The sequence below is a fragment of the Schistocerca gregaria genome, chromosome 3, assembly GCF_023897955.1.
Source record: "Schistocerca gregaria isolate iqSchGreg1 chromosome 3, iqSchGreg1.2, whole genome shotgun sequence".
NCBI classification, from domain to species: domain Eukaryota; kingdom Metazoa; phylum Arthropoda; class Insecta; order Orthoptera; family Acrididae; genus Schistocerca; species Schistocerca gregaria.
The window spans coordinates 227552862-227560309 of record NC_064922.1 but is presented as its reverse complement, the minus strand read 5'-3'; positions in this window follow the sequence as shown (position 1 = coordinate 227560309).

Below are 7448 nucleotides of genomic sequence, written 5' to 3'. Positions count from 1 at the left end.
CATCACTAGATCAAGTGTTAGCCACACAGCATGACCACGTGTCAGTGGAACACCTGTTAGAGAACATAAAAAACACCACAATGAACTTCAGCAGTGAGTAGTAACTATGGGACTCTCAATGTCAGCTGCCTGTTTAATTTTCAATAGTAATAATAATCTTTTACTATCAGTTCAAGCAGAAAGCTGCCCAAATCCCATCTGACAACATACGGATTCAAATCAGGCATAATGGCACCAGCGAGAAGCAAGCTGACTTGGGACAAAGTGTACCAGGAACATAGATCTCTGTGTAGAGTTACGTGCTAATGAAGACAGACAGATAATGTAAAAGTGAAATGGAGGGGAAAGGAGTGTAAATAATCTAGTGTTTGTATTTCAGTAAAATTTGAGGGCGAAGTTTCTTCATGGAAGGGAGGAATATATTAGGGCAATGCTACAAACGAAATTTAAGAGCAGCAACGCAGTGCCAGGGCAGAATCAGGCCATAGGGAAGCTTGGCATGAGTCAGTGGACTAGGTATTTAGCAGCTTCACAGTCACCTCTATGTTGACAGATCATACATGCTGTAATGCTTCAGCAAGGATTTGTAGCTATTTTACTGACAATGGCCCAGCACTTTTTGCATGACCCACTGATTATGACATTACCGTGACAGTAGCAAAGAGAAGGAGTATTTGAGGAGGCATGAACCAGCTCCTCATCATTGAACAGGTAGCCAGTAATGTGACGTCAAACAAGTGCTACTCTGTGCTACGCTGATGACACAGATGCTTCTGCCACAATTGGGCAGAAACTGTTGCCTGCCATCTAAGTATTTGGGCACCACAGGCAACCTGCAACTTGGCCATTATCCTGAGTGTATGACGAGAGGATCCAGCCATCTCCATCCTCACTGGTTACACTCTGAGCCCTTGAGTGAGACTGCCTGCAGTCTGATGTCCTCACAGCAAAGGGTGTGTGGTTTTGTGTGTGTGTGTGTGTGTGTGTGTGTGTGTGTGTGTGTGTAGGAAAATTCACTCAAGAATTTTGACCTGTTTTTATCATTAGAAGGTACAACTTCAGCACTGCCAATAGACACAAATAAAAGTACATAAATTATTCTAGCTTTGCAACCAAAAATTCGTTCATAAGGGAGGAGAGAGGGATAGATACATAAAATAACGTGCCACTGCGGTGGCTGCAGTTGGGGGAGTGCCAAATGCTATAGATTTCCCGAATAATCAGAGAAAAAAGTGGTTCAAATGGCTCTGAGCACTATGGGACTTAACATCTGAGGTCATCAGTCCCCTAGAACTTAGAACTACTTAAACCTAACTAACCTAAGGACATCGCACACATCCATGCCCGAGGCAGGATTCGAGCCTGCGACTGTAGTGGTTGCGCGGTTCCAGACTTGAGCGCCTAGAACCGCTCAGCCACACCGGCCGGCTAATCAGAGAAACTACAGCCCCCATATCCACACGCAAATGAGTTGTAATAACATTGTTATCCATCTCATGCAAGAGTTCATTAGGTGTTTGGCTGGGTTCTCCCGAGACTGGAGTTAAAGTGAACGGCAACGCTTTGTCCAGTTCTGCTGCCACAGTATATTGCAGAACACCAGTGCATCAGCCCACAGTGCTGTTTTCCTGGCCAGGTACACTGCTCCTAAGCGCCCTTGCTTGCAACATGCATAACACGTTGAAAACATATAGACAAAGGCGACACTCATGGCGTGTCCAGCAGTCTGGACTATTCTCGAGTGTCAATGGGAGTGAATCCTAAGCTGACAGGAACTCATCTTACTGTCTAAAGAATGTGATCAGCGTTGAGGTGCCTGGCTAGGTTTCATCTGATTTCTAGGTCCATTGAAATCTACTTGGAAGCAAGAATTGATACTTGGACAAGACTCACACACTGAGTGTCATCCGAGGACCTAACTTGCAGATATGCAGAAGAAACCTGAACTGCTGCTGACACTTCATACAGTTTCGCAGTATTAGTGATTGTGCTTAATTTGGGGTATGACGAATCCAAAGCTTCAATATGACCCTCCTCGTCTGGAGCTAATCTGACAACTACATCTCTCAATAAACAATCAACATACAAGACCTCCCAGTTCGTAAATTCAGACTTAGATTTGTGGGTGAAAGCTTACAAACCCACTGTCCAGGGTGCATCAGGTTGATAAATACGCTTCCTGCGTTGGTTAAACTGCAACTGTTCTGCCACAATTCGAGTTTGGTGGCAGAAATAGTCCCTCAGCAGACTGAACGGTTCAGTAAATTTCAATGCTTGAGGGACCATGCACGCGTGCAGCTTTTGAAAAGTTTCATGAAGACTGTTATTATTCTTAAATAACAGGGTAATCTGGACAATGGGATCTGGTATGTTCCATATATTGCAATACAGGATAAATCTGTGCAAGTAGTTTTTCTACCTCGCTAGAGTGTCGTGAACACAGCAAACAGTGGCGTTGGAGGATGAAGGTTGCCCCACAGTTGCTTAACTCGCTGGCTTCATGACCACACTTGCATTCGACTCAGCATTCTGCTTGATCACTCCTGCATCTACTCCTGCTGTGTCGTCGTCGTTGCAACCACATCTGTACCTGGTGCTGTTACTGCAATATTAACTGACGTTACCAAGGCTCCAGAAAATTGCTTATGCGTCATTGCTAGCTATTTTGTATATGACAGTCAGCCTCATTGTCAGTTTTGTAACACACTACCTCGTTTACCTGGAAAATGGTAAGAGACTGAAAAAGACTGAGTGAGTGGATAACGTCTAGCTGTACACAAAGCTGGAGGCACAGACCTTGAGAGAGTAAAATATTGAGACAAAATAACCATTAACAGCATATGAACAAAACCTGATTATCAATCCAAGAGAATAATGTAGAACAATCGTGTTACTGTGTGTGAACCGTAACGTTGGCAACTGGAAAGCTTCAGTTAGATAAGCACAAATGGCCGAGGAACACGCCCTTATCTTCCTCATTGCCTATGATGGCACCAGAGGGTCTTGTTGACTTACGCATTGTTTTTACCGGCGACAGTGTGTTTTTGATACCTCACAACTTTGAACAGCTAACGCTTGTGCATTCAAATCTATACTGATGTCTGAATCCAGCGATGATCCTAAACTAACACTACCCAGTCTTAAAACAGGTTGTTGTCTCTCTGAACAGGCCTAACATGGGTGGTCCCACCTCTGAACCTACACCCAACCCTGGAGGTGCCCAATATGTGTATACACACACAGGCGCAAAATAGCGCAATTGGGCTAGGAGTTTTCAATTAGATTGAATATACAACCAAATGTAGAAGGCATGACCAGTAAACAACTTCAATGACTGGAAACGTCGCCATCTTGAATCTTCTGAGTACATAAGAAGCTTTGAAAGCAAGTCTCTGTAACATAGGAGACGTCTGAGGTATGGAAGACAAACCCATAGAACTAGGTCTCCGATAAGTCAAATTTTACACCTCAAACTGTTTTTTAGACAATAATTGTAGTCTGTATAGAACAGAAACACGCCTGAATTCATCTCCTGAAATAATACCATTGTACAGTTCAATGCATGATGTGCGAGACATTATCGCCTAGTTTGGGTTGTCTCACTTGAGATATAGAACATATGAGGGGAATCTAGCACCCGTTAGTGGCTGGTCGTTACCTGTTCAGCAACGACTCTAAAACCTAAATGGAACTAATTCTTTTCAACCGGTAAAGGAAATCGTATTCTGTATTTTCATTGTGGTGGAGAGCGAAAAAGCTGGGAAGAAGCACATAATCCATGGGTTGAACGGACTGATGCTTTTCCAATGTACGTCAGTCTTACTAAGGGAAAAGATTTTGTATGTAATTTTTGTGAGAACAGAGACACAAGAATTACTGGAAAGGATGCAAATAATGTTAAACAATCTTCAGAAAGCTGGCAAAGTTGTTATCCCATAAGCAGCATCAAAGCGGCATGTTGCTGTCGAGGCTGTTGACAATGCTTGTGTGTACGAGATTTACTTCCAGGAAGAGGTGCGAGTGCTATTCCTTCCATACAGACACATTGCTGCTTGTATTAAATGTGCACATTCCCTTTGCTCATGTACTGTGTGTCAGAGAGCTATTTCAGCAACAGTAAGAGCAACTGTGACGTAATAGATTTAGTATTGGCGAATAATTTCCCCATATAAAATGGTTGACTGCATGATTTACATTCGTAGTGAGTAATACTTGTGTATATGTATGAAGTGGGAATTTTTTTGTATTCTCTCTAAGACAAGAAAAAACGATAGACCATGAAGGAATTAACCGAATGGGACAGAAATAGGTAGACGTCATATACATGTACAGACAAATAAATGATTACAATTTCAGAAAAACCCAATGACTTATTCAAGAGAGAGAGTTTCTAAAGTTGTTGGATGTCCTCCTAAGGGATATAGTGCCAAATTTTGTCCAAATGGTGCGTTAGATCGTTAAAATTGCGTGCTGGATGGAGGGTCCTGCCCATAATTCGCCAAACATTCTCAATTGGGGAGAGTTTCGGCGACGTCATTGGCTAAGGTAAGGTTTGGTAAGCATGAAGACAAGCAGTAGCAACTCTGCGGCCGAGTATTATCTTGTTGAAATGTAATCACAGGATAAGGGCAACAAAATGGGGCGTAAAATATCGTCGATGCACCACTGTACTGTAGCGGTGCTGCGGCTGGCAACCTGCTATGAAGTGAAATGGAACCGTGTACTATCACTCCTGTATGTTGAGCTGTATGTCGGCCGACACACAGGTTGGTATGCCACCACTTCTGGGGCGGGTGCAGACACATCTTTGCTGGTCATCGGGGCCCAGTTCGAAGCAGGACTCATCACTGAAGACAGTTCTGTTCTAGTCAACGAGATTCCAGGCTGATGACGTGTCTTGAGACTTTTGGAGCATTATGTGAGGGGCCCTCCAAGCAGCTGGGAATTTTGACGGTCTAATGCGCCAGTTGGACAAAATTTTGCGCGATATACACGAGGAGGACATCCAACAACTCAGTCAATCAATGCCAAGCCAAATAACAGCTTGCATAAGGCCAGAGATGGACGAATGCGTCACTGATTTGTTCAATTAGTGGAGCCCTTTCTCTTGAATCAATCATCCAATTTTCATTTCAAGCCTATATGTATATATGCCGTTTCTGAGCACCAGCATATTGAGAATCACTGGAAAACCTGTTGTTAACTTTGCGATTCGTTCCAATAAAATAATGAGAAATATCACATTCGTGACAAAATAATTATTGAACTTGCGTATTATGAGAGTAGGCTATTTGAAGGCAGCGACACACTGAAGATCCATCCAAAAGGCATTGTTCTTGTTCCAATTTTTGTTATAATTAAATTTTAATTAGTAGCATATCTACGATAAGGTTTTCAGCAAGGGGTAACATAATATGAATAGATCAAAGGGGGATCTTGTTGGTCTAGCATAATAAGTAGCGTCACTGTCCAATAATGAGCTGTTCGTCAGTGCAGCGGTTCGTGTTTTGATACTTCCACATTTTTTCCCCTAACATTCGCGTTTTTATAAGGTTCTGATACTTTATTATTATTAGTTTAATATAAGTACATACTATAATATTTGATATTATGTAAATATAAGTTCACCTTTTTTTGAGGATTGGAATTTGTTCGATTGGCTTCATCTATATGACAGCTTGCGCTACTTGTTTAAAGATATTTTGCTCCTTTTTCTGCTATTGGGTAGGAACAGTGCTCAAGTAAGACTGACCTTGGGGTTCTACTAAAATGTGGGAATTATGTAATAATGTGTATCTTATGCGGAGAAGTATTCCAAATTTATACCGCACTGTTTCTAATGGAACTTTCAGAAGCCTGTGTCTTTATTGATTGGACGTGGTACTTTCCTTTTTGCGGACGATGGAGGAAATGTGCGTTGTAACAGAGCTAAGCTGGGAATTTTACGCGCGCCAGTTGAGTAGACAGTGTGTTTTACGAACTAGGAACATCCCTCAACTGTCGCTGGAGTGCGTTGCGATCGCATATACCACGTTGGGGCCCACGTACCGTGTGCACAAGTCGCATCGTTCCTGAGCGTTCAGCAGCACGTTGAACTTGGCACGCTCAACGTTAACGTTCGACAGCATGGTCCGTGTGCCGACGGCTTTATATTAGTCACGTGTAGCATGCGCATGCCCCGCAGGCAAGCCCTGAGCCTTCCTTCCGCTGACCACTTAGCGCATCGTGACGAATTTTTTTCAAGTGATAGTCAGGTTATTTTTCGCATACATTCCAAGTTCAGAAAACAATTTTTTTTTCTTTGGAATGAAAGAGAAGTCTGAATTAAATTGTTGCGTGAAGAGGTTCGAAGTTCAAAACACAGTAGTAGTGTAATGTAAGTATGGTATTCATTTATTTATTTTATGTTACGCTGCGTTTGTTTGTTGATTGCAGTAAACAATTACAGTCTTAATGTATGAGACTGAAACGACAAATTAATATTTACGCAAGACGTACACAAGATTTTCCAGTGTGGGTGGGGGGGGGGGGGGGGGCAGTGCATTGGGTAGCATGTTTGGTTCATAAATTGGAAACGTGGGTTCGAATTTTGGCATCAACAAAAATTTTATTATTTTGCTTCAGTCTCATACATGTATCACTGATATACAAGACTGTAAAAATGTCTCAGCAATGGTAAAAATTTAATTTACTAATTATGTTTTTCTTTATTCTCTCTACTTACAGCATGGTCGAGGCGGAGTGTATAATAGATCAATTGTTGTGAAGAACGTTTCGTCTAAGGGTCTAAACGAAATACAGGAAATTGTGCAACCTGGTAGACCTTGCCCAGAGCTGCCTAATCTGAAGGCAGCTCATAAAGACAAAAGCCAAGAATACGTTCGACACTTCCAAATGTCTCAATACAGCAAGACAGACTGGATGGCAGGAAGTTAGATGCTTCACAAACTTTTTCGCTGGCCATGTTTATTGGTCGCAAAAGTACAAACTGTATGGTCAAACAATGGATGTAACAACCTGTACAATTCGCACATTGCCATACAGAAACATGAGTAATCTCAGTCTCACATTTTATCCATACTGCAACATAAAACTTTCGGTCCTACATGTATAGATATTGAGCTTGATACACAGTTACGGACTGATGTTGCACATCATAATGAATCTGTTAGGAAAAATAGAGAAGTGCTGAAAAGATTAATTGACATTGTATGTATCATTGTGTTTCAGGGGCTTCCGTTTTCTCAACATAATGAGGAAGAAGATTCTCTGAACAAGGATATTTACTTGGATGTCATTGAGTTACTATCTCAGTATAATGCTACATTAAGTAATCATCTTCAGACTTCCAGAATGTTTCGCAGAACTTAAAACAGAATTCAAAATTACATAATACATGCTGTCAGTGGGGTACTTAAAAAAATTAAAGAACAAATTACACTGTCAAC